Here is a 14,422-nt window from a genome sequence, read left to right on the forward strand (position 1 = left end):
AAAATGAAGGACCTTATACATTTCTGTATTCACTAATCATTTGACTCAATTCAATACCATTACCTTGTTATTTCTGGTATTGTTCTTTTGATGCATTTCAACGTCTTCTTCATCAATTATGAGTTGTGAAGAGGAAGAATGGCCGAAGAAGTTTTCTGATTCTCATAGTCTACGACACAAATGATGCAAAACATATCAGGACAGAAGAATCAGATGACCTTCAGATGACCATTACATCGATACTACTACTATAAGGAATGTAAACAAATGTACTACAAAAGTGTTGATAAACAGAGTAATGTACAGAAACTGTATTTAAAAAGCAGCTCATGGTGGAAAATAGCAAGTTATTCCTAAATGTACAGCATCTTCGTTGAGGACCACAGCCTGTTGAATGTACAGCTCCTCGTCTGTTGGAAAGGGAAACATGGGGAGAACATGGGTTTAATTGAATGATCTTACTCTGTGCATGTGCGTGAGAGAGAGAGAGCGAGCGATTTTGAAGTACTTACCATGTCCCTGTGTCCCCCAATAGAAAGGTGTTTCTTTTGGAGCCCTGTAATTGTCTGATCCAGAATGAACACCCCCAGGTAGCAGGGGGAAACTCTCCATCATCACCACAATGTTGCTCAACAAGTTTATAACAGGTGACTAAGAAAATAAAGGAAAGGACCGCTTACATTTTGCTCCATCCTTAAACCTTCTCAGTGAGTTCATTTTCATAATCCACACATCTCACTTAAATGTAGGGTTACTAGGCATTTTGTTGTTCTGATAGTGCTGTACATGTGGTGTTGTGTCTCTCTTGTTGTTCTGATAGTGCTGTACATGTAGTGTTGTGTCTCTCTTGTTGTTCTGATAGTGCTGTACATGTAGTGTTGTATCTCTCTTGTTGTTCTGATAGTGCTGTACATGTAGTGTTGTGTCTCTCTTGTTGTTCTGATAGTGCTGTACATGTAGTGTTGTGTCTCTCTTGTTGTTCTGATAGTGCTGTACATGTGGTGTTGTGTCTCTCTTGTTGTTCTGATAGTGCTGTACATGTAGTGTTGTGTCTCTCTTGTTGTTCTGATAGTGCTGTACATGTAGTGTTGTGTCTGTCTTGTTGTTCTGATAGTGCTGTACATGTAGTGTTGTATCTCTCTTGTTGTACTGATAGTGCTGTACATGTAGTGTTGTATCTCTCTTGTTGTTCTGATAGTGCTGTACATGTAGTGTTGTGTCTCTCTTGTTGTTCTGATAGTGCTGTACATGTAGTGTTGTGTCTCTCTTGTTGTTCTGATAGTGCTGTACATGTAGTGTTGTATCTCTCTTGTTGTTCTGATAGTGCTGTACATGTAGTGTTGTGTCTCTCTTGTTGTACTGATAGTGCTGTACATGTAGTGCTGTGTCTCTCTTGTTGTTCTGATAGTGCTGTACATGTAGTGTTGTATCTCTCTTGTTGTACTGATAGTGCTGTACATGTAGTGTTGTATCTCTCTTGTTGTTCTGATAGTGCTGTACATGTAGTGTTGTGTCTCTCTTGTTGTTCTGATAGTGCTGTACATGTAGTGTTGTGTCTCTCTTGTTGTTCTGATAGTGCTGTACATGTAGTGTTGTATCTCTCTTGTTGTACTGATAGTGCTGTACATGTAGTGCTGTGTCTCTCTTGTTGTTCTGATAGTGCTGTACATGTGGTGTTGTGTCTCTCTTGTTGGGATGTGTGTTTTGTCCTATATTTATATTGTATTTATTGTTTTAATCCCAGGCCCCTGTCCCCGCAGGAGGCCTTTTGCCTTTTGGTAGGCTGTCATTGTAAATAAGAATGTGCTCTTAACTGACTTGCCTAGTTAAATACAGGTTAAATAAAAATATTTTAAAAATAAATCCCAACAAATTCGGGACAAATATTTGTTACTCATTCGCTAAAGACTACAATAAGCAGCATATAAAATGGTTGGGACATGAGAAACTGTAACAAACGCCTACCTCAGAGTTGGTTCATCTGGACAGTGAACCTACCTCACCAGTAATGAATACACAGTAACTAGAGAAAGATTCATAGTGAAAGTCAACCTACCTCACCAGTAATGAATACACAGTAATTTTGAGAAAGAGCCATAGTGAAAGTGAACCTACCTCACCAGTAATGAAAACACAGTAACTAGAGAAAGATTCATAGTGAAAGTGAACCTACCTCACCAGTAATGAAAACACAGTAACTTTGAGAAAGAGCCATAAGAGCCAAAAGCTCATTCATAGAACCGCAAATAAATTAATAAACGGGAAGCCGCTTCCATTACACCCAGTATCTGTATTTTATCCAGTGACATAGACATAGTTAGGTGCTGAAGGTGTGAGTGGGCATGCAGTTTTGTGACAACTTTCTCTTCAGTAGGCTCTGCTATCTGTTGTCTGAAAAACTAGGGGTCAAAACACAAAGGCAAACCTTGCAGGGTACAGTTTGTGAATCAATCAATCAAATGTATTTATAAAGCCCTATTAACATCAGCAGACAGCAGTTGTCACAAAGTGCTTCACAGTAACCCGGCCTAGTATATATAACCTGTATGAAATCGGTCCAAACCTTTCATATCTGAAATTACAAACTTGGCAACAGAACAGAGAGTTCCATATTACATAATGCCAAGAGCACACTTCCTGTGTGTTGACAGATAATGTAATCAAGTGCAGTGGCTGCTGAGATAGCTCAGGTCTGCCAAAAGGCCCAGCGCATTCTGCGGCCAATCATCAACTCAATTCATTAACACTAATGGCAGGACCAAAACACAGAGCAAAGCCAAAGCATAGCGTACCTACAATGTCATGAATGCCAAGTCAAAAGCAGAGCTAAAGCCTGTTCAGGGCAGACCCAAAAACACAAAGCCAAAACAAAAGCCAAAGCTAAAACCTGTTCAAGGCAGACCCAAAAACACTAAGCCAAAGCTAAAACCTGTTCTAAAAACACTGGTGTTACTGGTCCTACCTGAACATCAGCTGGATGGTAGTGTCATGACGTGGCCCTCTTTGGGTACAGCGAGCACCATCCCCCTCTCACCACCTCTCTCTCTTCCCCCTACACCCAGGCTCTGTTAGGCAGGTCATAAAGTCCTAGAGGAGTTTCTCTCCTCATGGCCAGAGTATAGAGAGAGTGAGTTTCACAGGAGAACAAAGGAACCTCTTCCACATCACAGAACTTGAGAACTGAACAATGTCCATGTTTTGGAGAATGTGTACACGGTCGGGGAAGAATCCAGCTACGACCGGTCCATTTCATTTAATGTTTGTGAAACTCATGAGAGACAATACAGCCACATTACCATAACTCTGTTTATACAAGAGTCTCAGTTGTGAGGCTTGCATCTAACTGTTGTATAAAATGAATGAGTAAAGATGAAACTATTTGTGAAATTATGTCATGTGATTAAAAACTGTTTAATGAAGGAAACTCCAATTCCCTTTGGAGTTTAACTAGGTCATAGGCCCGCCCCATGAGCACAGACATTGACCAGGCGTCATGGGACAGCGCTCTTCTGCTGTTACGAATATAACCCCCACCTGAAGGATTACTTATCAAACCAGCTTACCTCGATTACCACGAGAGGGCTAAGGTTTGAGTGGATTGCTGAATCTTTTAACCATACCACGTGGTTAAACTCTGAGACTATCGATCCAATAGAATAAGAGCAAATCTTTGATACGAGTTACTAGTCTGCAGCTAGGAATTCTATACCATTGAATGCGAAGGCCAACAACCGCCGAAACATATATTCTATAACAACAGTTTTGAATGGGACTCTGAACTATCCATTCTAACTACAGAAGAGAGAAAGTGTGGAGAAACTCTCCAACAGAAAAAAACTTTCCAACAGAGATCACGACGACACACTGAGCGTAAATATATAAATAGATTGCAATTATTCCCGAATGAGTGAGCATTCATGTGCAAAGGATTAGCATTTCAATTGTTAAAATTATCAACTGTGTAGTGTCTTATCTTTCGCGCCCTTCTCAGTCCCTTTGTCTACCAAGCCGCCATGCCGGTTTAGCCCACTAGGGCACATCCCGTATCATTTCCTTGTAACCATATCTACTTTGTTTGTTTGTGTGTGCGTTTCTGTGATTATTTAGTTAGTTAATAAATAAATGATTGAGACAATTGATGTATGGATGATTCTTAGTGAAGACTGGGTTTGTGCAGATAACCAACAATTTATGACTTTTGGAATGAGACTAACGTGAGGTAAAGAATAATTCATTAATTAGAAGACTAATTGATCAGATATTAAAGTATCTGAAAGTTATATTAGGAAAATTATAACTTTGTAATCGGAATATTTTCCTTGGTGCCCCGACTTCCTAGTTAATTACATTTACATGATTAGAATAATCACGTAATAATAATTACAGAGAATTGATTTGATAAACTAACAGTCTTCGGTTTTAATGATGCCAAAGACACGACAGTAGTCTCCAAGTCTGTCCTCTCCATATTACGGGTTGATTGAAGTGGCTTTGAATGAGGTATGGTAGTATGTTCCGGGAGCACTGGTTTGAGTGTGTCAAGAACTGCAGCGCTGCTGAGTTTTTACGCTCAGCAGTTACCCTTGTGTTTTAAGAATGGTCCACCACCCAAAGGACATCCAGCCAACTTGTGTTAACTAACCTCTAGACGAGCTTCAATGCCATACAACTCTCCTTCCGTAGCCTCCAACTGCTCATAAATACAAGTAAAACTAAATGCATGCTCTTCAACCGATCGCTGCCTACACCTGCCCGCCCGCCCAACATCACTACTCTGGACGGTTCTGACTTAGAATATGTGGACAACTACAAATACCTAGGTGTCTGGTTAGACTGTAAACTTTCCTTCCAGACTCACATCAAACATCTCCAATCCAAAGTTAAATCTAGAATTGGCTTCCTATTTCGCAAAACAAAGCATCCTACACTCATGCTGCCAAATATGCCCTCGTAAAACTGACCATCCTACCGATCCTCGACTTCGGTGATGTCATTTACAAAATAGCCTCCAACACCCTACTCAACAAATTGGATGCAGTCTATCACAGTGCCATCCGTTTTTTCACCAAAGCCCCATATACTACCCACCACTGCGACCTGTACGCTCTCGTTGGCTGGCCCTCGCTTCATACTCGTCGGCAAGCCCACTGGTTTCAGGTCATCTACAAGACCCTGCTAGGTAAAGTCCCGCCTTATCTCAGCTCGCTGATCACCATAGCAGCACCCACCCGTAGCATGCGCTCCAGCAGGTGTATTTCACTGGTCCCCCCCAGGGTCAATTCCTCCTTTGGCCGCCTCGCCTTCTAGATCTCTGCTGCCAATGACTGGAACGAACTACAAAAATCTCTGAAACCGGAAACACTTATCTCCCTCACCAGCTTTAAGCACCAGCTGTCAGAGCAGCTCACAGGTCACTGCACCTGTACATAGCCCATCTATAAATAGCCCAAACAATTACCTCATCCCCTACTGTATTTATTTATTTTGCTCCCTTGCACCCCAGTATTGTCACGTCCTGAACACAGTAAGATGTTATTTTCTATGGTAGAGTAGGTCAGGGCGTGACAGGGGGTGTTTTGTGTTTTTCCATGTTTTGTAGTTCTATGTTTAGGTTCTAGTTTTCTATTTCTATGTTGGGGTTTTTGGGATGATCTCCAATTAGAGGCAGCTGGTCCTCATTGTCTCTAATTGGAGATCATACTTAAGTAGGGTTTTTTTCCACCTGTGTTTGTGGGTAGTTGTCTTCTGTTTAGTTTTCTGTACCTGACAGAACTGTGCACTTTCATTTTCTCTTTGTTATTTTTTCTTGAGTGTTCTGAGTTAAAATAAATATTCATCATGAGCAATCAACACGCTGCGCTTTGGTCCCCTCTCTACGACAGCCGTTACAAGTATTTCTACTTTGCACATTCACCTACTGCAAATCTACAATTCCAGTGTTATTTAATTGCTATATTGTATTTACTTCGCCACCGTGGCCCTTTTATTGCCTTTACCTCCCTTATCTCACCTCATTTGCTCACATTTTATATAGACTTATTTCTCTACTGTATTATTGACTGTATGTTTGTTTATTCCATGTGTAACTCTGTGTTGTATGTGTCGAACTGCTTTGCTTTATCTTGGCCAGGTTGCAGTTGTAAATGAGAACTTGTTCTCACCTTGCCTACCTGGTTAAACAAAGATAAAATAAATAAACTTCCTGTGGCTATGGAACCCTGACCTTTTCACCAGACATGCTACCTTGTCTTGCTGCTGATCCAGTTTCAACTCTTCTGCCTGCGGCGATGTAACCCTGACCAGTGACGATTATTTGACAATGCTGGCCATCTGTGAACGTTTGAACATCTTGAACTGTTCTGAGGACAAAAGGGGGTGCAACTCAATATTAGGAAGGTGTTCGTAATGTTTTGTACACCATATGTTTATTCATTTAGATTTTGTGGTAACTTTGTAAGGACCAACGTTGGAGATGAGAAGCAGGTATGGGGAGTCAACATGTAATCAGGAACAAACAGGTAACAAGAGAGGCACAACATCAGCACAGCGGGTAAAAAAATACATATGACAATCAATGTTGAAGCAGGGAACAGAGCGGGGAACCAGACATGTATAGGGAAGGTAATGACAGAGGAGGGGTGACCTTCATGTATGTCAAGTAGAGGCACTATGGGCTCAGGTACATCTGCCTCACCAGGCAGCCATATTGGTAGGATGTGTGTATAGACCTCCTAGCTCTAAGGTGTCCTATTTGGATGACTTATGCACTGGGTTTGACAAGGCCCCAGATAGCAACAGAGATGTATTTATCTTGGGTGATTTTAATATAAATTGGAAGGATCACAATAATTCAAATAGAACAAAATTGATGAGATATGCCGAGAACTGTGGTTTGAAACAAATGGTTAATGATACTACTAGATCATCAATTAAGTTGGGTCATCGTTCAGACACATGCATTGATCTGATTTTCTGTAATATACCATCGCAATGCTTAAAAGCCAGATCAATGCCAGTGGGCTGGACAGACCATAATATTGTGACCATAACCATGAACACCAAGGTTCCAAAGAAACCCCCTAGGATTGTGGTCAAGAGAAATTTTAAAACATTTAATTATGAGCTATTTCTAAATGATTTGGCTGCTGTACCCTGGGAGCTGATTTATCTAGAGGATGATTTAAATCACGCTACAGAATGTTTTATTGATTTGCTCACTGAGGTTATGGACCATCATGCCCCAGTAAGAAAGAGTACAGTTGGTGCTCGTCCATCTCCATGGATTGATGATGAACTGGGTGAGGCTTTTTCTCAAAGAAATATGTTAAAAGTCTTAGCAGCCAAATCAAAAGCAGAAATTGATGAACAGAATTATAGAACATTGCGTAATTATGCAGTTAAATTGAATCGAAGGAAAAAAAAGTTATTTTTCAACAATGCTTTTATTGATTGTAAAAATGATTCTAAAAAGGTATGGAATACAGTTAAGGGTTTACTTGGTACATCTATCTCATCATGCCCATCTAGTGTGGAGGTTGACGGGAGAATAATAACAAAACCAGTTGATATTGCCAATCATTTTGCAGATTTCTTCACAAAGAAAATGTATTTACTGAGCAACAATGTAAACATACATTCTTCCAAACAAGCTATTGTCCAATGGATTGATGATCATATTATGAGCAACAAGATCTGCTCTTTTAGTCTGCAAACGGTGTCAGTGGAGGAGGTGTTAAACCTTTTGAAGTCATTACCTGATGGGAAATCTACAGGTTATGATCTTATGGACAATTTTTTGCTTCGCTGTGCTGCTCCCCATATTGCAGTTCCACTGAGATACATATTTAATTGGTCACTGGAAAAGGGGATGTTTGCAAATGTATGGAAGCATGCTAAACTTTGTCCTATTCCAAAAGACTGCAAAGAACCCGCTACTCCTGCCAATAGTCGACCAATTAGTCTACTCCCTACACTCAGTAAGATATTGGAGGGTATTGTGAGTAGACAAATATGGGAGTACATGGAAAATAATGATCTGATTACAGCCAATCAGCATGCTTATCGCAAAAATCATTCCACTACCACTGCATTGGTTGACATGACTGACCAGTGGCTCAATGCTATGGATAATGGCAAGTTTGTGGGGGTACTATTTTTAGATTTCAGTGCAGCATTTGATTTAGTGGATCATGAGATCATTTTGACAAAATTAATGCATTATGGTTTTAAGGAGGTAGCATTGAATTGGGTACAGTCATATCTAACTGCCATGAAACAGTCCACCTATATCAATGGTTCATTTTCTTCCCCTCATGCTTTAAACTGTGGAATACCGCAGGGCAGCTGCCTTGGGCCACTTCTTTATTTAATATATACCAACGACCTTTCCCTAGCTGAAACTCAAGCTACTATATTTGCAGATGATACTACAATTTATGCAGCAGGACAATCGGTTCAACAGGTACAGCAAGCTTTACAAGGAGATTTGGAGAATATTATGGAGTGGGTTTGCCAGAATAAACTTGTTTTAAACACCAAGAAAACCAAAGTTATGTTGGTCTGTTCCACTAGGAAAAGGCCAAAACAGCATGGCATACAATTAAGTATGGGAGGAGTACAAATTGAAGAAGTGGCAGAAACCAAACTATTAGGAGTGCAGCTAGACAACTGCTTATCATGGTCATCTCAAATAACTAATCTATGTAAAAAAATTATTAAAACAGCATGTATAATCAGAAGGATAGCTAAATATTTACCAGGAAAAATTCTTAAGCAAATAACACAAGCTTTAATTGAGAGTCAAGTGAACTACTGTTCTGTGGTCTGGGGAAATGCATCATCAAGTGAAGTTAGGAGGCTGCAGATTGCACAGAACAAAGCAGCAAGGATTGGTTTATGGTGGAGATATGGTTTTTCTGTTGCAGTCATACGCAATGTTCTTGTTTGGTCATCAATCGACAAGATAATTGAAAAAAACATGCTTATTTTATTTCATAATATACATAATTTAAAACGGCCAAGTACAATTCACAACGGTAATCAGTTGGTAAGAGACAGACATTCCGTAAATACTAGGAATAGATTGTCCACCATCTATGCGTTATCCAGACAGAAAAGAGAAATAGGCAAAAGAACATTTCGATTTAGAGCAATAAAGAAATTGAATAAATTAACTGAGCAAACCAGAAACCTTTCAATATATAAATTTAAACATTATTTTAAAACAATTTAAATATAATACACAGAAATGTTGTGGCATTACAGTAGATGAAGAATCCATACTTTTTAGATTGATTATTTATTGGTTTATTACGTTAGTATATTATGTAGGTTTGTAATAGTGTGTTATATGTGAAAATGTGTTCGTATATAAATTGTATTTTAATATTTAAGGACTCTTGGAAGATTAGTCCAAATGGGGACTAAAAGAGATCCAAATCAAATCAAATCAAATCAAATGACAGAGGTGATAGAGTCCAGGTGAGTCCAATAGTCGCTGATGCTCGTGACGGGGGAAGGCAGGTGTGAGTAATGGTGGCAGGAATGCGCAATGCTGGGGAGCTTGTTGCCCTCGAACACCAGGGGGGAAGAGCGGGAGCAGGCACAACAAACTCTAGTTGAGTGATACTCACTGCAAAGTCATAAAAGTTGTTTGACCAGCAGCCAAGCTGTTCATAAGAACCACATTGTAGAGTTTTGTTTACAATCATGGTCATAATTCTGGGGTCGGCGGTAGTGCTGTAAGAAATAGATAATACATGATTTTTGAGACATATTTTCTTCATACCTCAGGTTACTTGCAGGTGCTATGATAGAGCCTTCGAACAACCAGACCCCAAGCACAGCAAATACATAATAAACCACCTGCAAACAAAGACAGCACTTCTTTACAATCGTACCAGTTTAACAGCTCTGCTATGACCTATGTTATGTACTGGTTTTGACAGTGTTATGTAGCCCTTATGACAAAGGGGTCAAGTAAAGTGTTCCTGAATATGCTGTGGTATGGTTATATTTCTACTGGATATTTCAGCTCATTTGTGTTGAATATGCCTTGGGCAAGATATTATTGAGCTATACAGCATAGACAAAATATAAATATATAATAAGATATATGGCCTCGTTAATCTGACAAATGTAATGTTTTCAACAGGTCAGAACTTTACTATAGTGATGATGCTGTATAAATCACCACTAGAGGTGAGTAGAGTAACAAAGTTTCACTAAGGACACACCTCAGATTTCACACACGCTTGACATCAGTGACAGGGCAGAAAGGGAGTCTGTGTTTACCTTTCCTTCAACAAGGCTCGTTGGTCTAGGGGTATGATTCTCGCTTTGGGTGCGAGAGGTCCCGGGTTCAAATCCCCGACGAGCCCTTCTTTTCTGAACACTACAGGCTCAATGTACTATCCAAGATAATGATAGTTTATTTGGGTAAGTGGAGCAGACTGTGCATATTCAGCAGAAACACTGACAATCAGTCATGTATAGGTTTCTATAACAAAGAGGAGGCTCACAGGATACCAATCTCAACTATTTTGTATTATGAGAACTAGCCGAACGACGAGTCGTATAATTGGCAAGCCTAATTCATAAATACTCATATCTGTCAGCCACTGAGAAACGTCCATATAGTTTTATTTGCAGCTGTAACGCTATAGTGCTGGATAGGTCTCAGTCCTCATAATGCAAATGATAACCTACAGCACATAAGATGTCAACCACAGACAACGGTTTTATTTGCAAATCTGACAATGTACTGTACACTGAGTGTACTTAATAGGAACACCTTCCTAATATTGAGTTGCATTCCCTTTTGCCTTCAGAAAAGCCTCAATTCGTCAGGGGCATGGACTCTACAGGGTGTCTAAAGTGTTCCACAGGGATGCTGTCCCATGTTGACTCCAATGCTTCCTACAGTTGTGTCAAGTTGGTTGGATGTCCTTTGGGTAGTGGACCATTCTTGATACACACGGGAAACTGTTGAGAGTGAACAAAACAGCAGAGTTGCAGTTCTTGACACACTCAGACCGGTGCGCCTGGCACCTACTATCATACCCCGTTCAAAGGCACTTCAATATTTTATCTTGTCCATTCACCCTCTGAATGGCACACATACAGAATACGTCTCGAGGCTTAAAAATCCTTCTTTAACCTGTCTCCTCCTCTTCATCTACACTGATTGAACTGAATATAACAGGTGACATCAATACGGGATGATAGACTTAAGCTGGATTCACCTGATCAGTCTGTGTCATGGAAAGAGCAGGTGTTCATAATGTTTTGTACACAGACTATTTATTTGATCTTTTATGTAACCTTTATTTAACTAGGCAAGTCATTTAAGAACAAATTCTTATTTACAATGACGGCATACCCTGGCCAAACCCGGACGACGCTGGGCCAATTGTGCACCGCCCAATGCGACTCCCAATCACGGCCGGATGTGATACAAATCCCGGACGAGCCCTCCTTTTAAGAAGTCAAATGACTTACAGACTACACACAGTCTATATGACAGACTACATACAGTCTATGACAGACCTGGTAAGTCTATGTCATGGAAAGAGCAGGTGTTCCTAATGTTTTGTGCGCTCAGTGTTTGGAAAACTTCCTAAAAGTATCAGTTACCACTAGAGGGCAGTCTAATAGCAAAAACCTGCCACATCACAGATTCTGGAAGTTAACTCACAGGCTTATGTTGAGAAGGGGATGGGAAAATTATAACGATAGGGTGGGTTTCCCTAAGCAGGCTTGTTGGTTTAAGGGTATGCTTCTCGCTTAGGGTGTGAGTAGTCCTGGGTTTAAATCCCAGATGAGCCCACCTTTTGAGAAAATATGTGATAGATGTATTTAGGGTTGTCCTAAGTGAGTTAGTATATTGAAAGATCCCAAACAAAGTGGGGAGAAAAATCTTACCAATAGGAAAATGGCAGACGGTAAGTAGCAAATATGGATATCGGTAGGCCCTTTGGTAAAACAGAGATATAAAACAATATCCAGTCAGTATGGAATATAATGTACAGTGTCGTAATGTCAACGAGTGACTTTGAATTGTGTGACAGACGGTAATATAGATACATCAACTAGAATCTTCTCTAAATTGCCCATGCTTCAAAATGGACCCTGCATTATCCTTACATACAGTATATAATACTGAACTGCACCTACCAGTGAAAGAACTGTGAGAGATCCATCAAATACGTTACTCCCATAGGACACATATCCTGTCCAGACAAATGCTACCACCTTCAGCGCCATCTCCAGCAGGTAGTAAAGGATGAAGAAACAGTTGATTGTCTGAAAAAACACAGATCAGTGGAGGCTGCTGAGGGGAGAACGGTTCATAATAATGGCTGGAACGGAGCAAATGGAATGGCATCAAACCATCTGTTTGATACCATTCCACCGATTCCCCTCCAGGCATAACCACGGGCTGGTCCTCCCAATTAAGGTGCCACCAACCTCCTGTGACAGAGATACATATAAAGTCTGTGAGCTATTGACATAAACTGTGCAAGACCCTTACCTGCTATACATCAGTCAGTCATGTCGGCAGTGCACTGCATGTACAGTAACTAATGTCCACTTGTAAATACTACTTGTAGTACATTTTACATTCAAATGGTCTTAAATGTTGAGCCTCTAAATAGTAGTTGTCTCGTTCAGACATTCTACTCACAGTCAATCACCAGGAGAATCTGGAGGAACATTGATGATGCTTAGATGCATATACAGTAGACTTAATACATGCATATACTGTACATGACCTTTGACCTTACACATTTTCTAAAAATGGGATACAATGCACCCCTGTAAATTCGGAAGAAACACTCATTTTTAGACCAGAGACATCAAATGCAGAGAAGGTGAACAAAATGGGTCAGGGCCTATGTCTACTGCCTTTCCAATTGAATCTAATGATGATCAACAGAGATAGATAGAGGACTTATCTTATATCCATTTTAAAGTAGTCAATCGTCTTCTTCTTCATTGGCTGATTGCTCCCAACTCATAGGAATACCCACCCAGTTGACGACTTTGAAATGGTGGAAGCCCTCAATTGCAATGTCCATTCCAAAATTGCGTTTTATCCATGATGAGTCCTCTGTCTGTTTCCATTTGATCAACATGTCTGTGCAGAGTCTAGAACAGCCACTAGGTGGGAGTCTCTGAGCAGTTTTACTGAGCATGCAACCGCTTTAACTTGCCAGGAATTCCTTATACATGTGGCATGCAGTGGAATTTAAACTCTTGGTTGTTGACACTATGACAGGCTCGTTGGTCTAGGGGTATGATTCTCGCTTAGGGTGCGAGAGGTCCCGGGTTCAAATCCCGGACGAGCCCTCCTTTTAAGTTGTCAAATGACTTACAGTATAAACAGGCCTACATAGAGATACTTTAGTGAATTTACACTACTATGCTTTGTACCCTCTATCAACAATATTACTGTGAATAAGTAGCCTGGAACCTTAACTGATAAGCTATTTTTCAATATTGTTATGGTGAAACAAAGCATGTCAGTTAGGATTCCAGGCTAGTGTCGTAACTAAGAGCTGTTAGGATCAAGCAGAAACAAACATTTAAGTGAATTCATAAAATATTGTGATATAGTGAACACAGATGCAAACATTGGCCAGGGCCACAGCATTCCCCACTACAGTGACATAATGCTGACTAAACATATACTGAACCTTGCACAGGAACTTAGATCAGTACTCAGACAATATAGGACGCTACAGAGGAAAACAATGACTTCAATATCCTGTTCAATCTCCTTTCACAATAACTTTTCAGGTTTGCTTCTGTCCAAAATTATGAAAGTCTGCTTGGTGTTAGACTGACAGTCTGCCAATTGCATAGTTTTAAAGAAATGAACATTGTCTTAGAGATAAAATAATATTACCTGTTTGATCCTGTCCTTGTCCAGCTCATCAAACAGTCTCTGGAAGGCCTCCCTCGGGATGAAGCCACTGGATGACTGAGACGCTTTCTGAGGAAATTACACTTTTAGAATCTTTTGACATACCAAAAGTGTTCACAATTCAGAGGTGTGGCCATGTACATGTATAACTCAAATCAAATCCAAGTGTATTTGTCACGTGCGCCGAATACAAGAGGTGTAGACCTTACAGTGAAATGCTTACTTACAGGCTCTAACCAAAAGTGCATAAAAGGAATTAGTTGATCAATAGGTAAGTAAAGAAACAAAAACAACAGTAAAATAACAGTGAAAAATAACAGTAGCGAGGCTATATACAGTAGCAAGGCTATAACAGTAGCGAGGCTGCATACAGGCACCGGTTAGTCGGGCTGATTGAGGTAGTATGTACATGTAGATATGGTTAAAGTGACTATGCATATATGATGAACAGAGAGTAGTGCAAGAGAGGTGCGGGTGGTGGGTGGCGGGACACAA

The 14,422-nt window shown here is 40.2% G+C and overlaps 1 non-coding gene across 1 annotated transcript; it reads left to right on the plus strand.

Moving 5' to 3' along the window:
- The first annotated feature begins 13,278 nt into the window (after positions 1–13,278).
- On the plus strand, positions 13,279–13,350 carry trnap-agg (transfer RNA proline (anticodon AGG)). Its single transcript has one exon. It is a non-coding gene; the product is annotated as a tRNA-Pro (tRNA).
- Positions 13,351–14,422: the final 1,072 nt, after the last annotated feature.

The sequence above is a fragment of the Salmo salar genome, chromosome 10 (assembly GCF_965601325.2).
Source record: "Salmo salar chromosome 10, fSalSal1, whole genome shotgun sequence".
Lineage (NCBI taxonomy): Eukaryota > Metazoa > Chordata > Actinopteri > Salmoniformes > Salmonidae > Salmo > Salmo salar.